This window comes from Monoraphidium neglectum (genome assembly GCF_000611645.1).
Source record: "Monoraphidium neglectum strain SAG 48.87 unplaced genomic scaffold scaffold01119, whole genome shotgun sequence".
NCBI lineage: Eukaryota > Viridiplantae > Chlorophyta > Chlorophyceae > Sphaeropleales > Selenastraceae > Monoraphidium > Monoraphidium neglectum.
Window position 1 is genome coordinate 1 of NW_014012509.1, and position 826 is coordinate 826.

Genomic DNA, 826 nt, shown 5'->3' on the forward strand with positions numbered 1-826 from the left:
GCTCGAGTTCCGGGAGGGGTCGCGGCTGGCGGCGCGGCTGGCGCCGCCGGCGCTGGCGGACTGCTCTGAGGGCCTCGAGGCTGTGGGCGACGCCCTCGAGCTCCTGCCCCGGGACCAGGTGCAGTCGAAACAGGAAATCGCCACTTGCGTCGGGGTCCTGCGAGCTCGCGCTGCCGACGCTCGCGCCGCCTCGCCCTCGAACGCCCTCGTTGCGCTGCGCTGTCTCTGCTTTCCCAATCGCCCTCGGACGCTCGATCTTTCGACCCCAAAAAAACCCTAGTTCCCCTCTTGCCCCAACCCCCCCTCCCTGCCCGCAGGTGGTCGCAGTGGTGGAGGCCGTCGTGGACACCTGCCCGCCAGGCCCCGACCTGCTGCACCTGCTGCTGGCCCAGGAGCGCCGCCACCCCGCCGACTGGCGCTGGGCGGAGTGGCTGCTGCCGCTCGCCGCGGCCGCGGCCTGCAGCGCCGGCGCCGCGCCGGCGCCGGCGGAGTCGTGGCGCGTGCTCGTGCGGCTGGCGGCGCGCGTGTCACGCGCGGCGGCGCGGGCGCTGGCGGAGAGGGCGGTGGAGGCGCAGCCGTGGGACGTGGGGCTGTGGGCGCTGCTGCAGGAGTTTGACGGCGGCGTCACGGCAGGTGCGCAAGCCTGGCAGCCATGCTTTATGCACACTCCTTTTGTAGCTCGTTTTTACAAGCTGCTTGGATTAAAGGTTGTGTGTGTGCGCAGGGCTGCTGTCCTGTTGGTCCCGTTTGCAGCGCCACCCCTCCAGCCCCTGCCAACCCCGCTGAGCGACAACAGAGCCGCCGCCTGCCCCCCCACCGCCCCCCC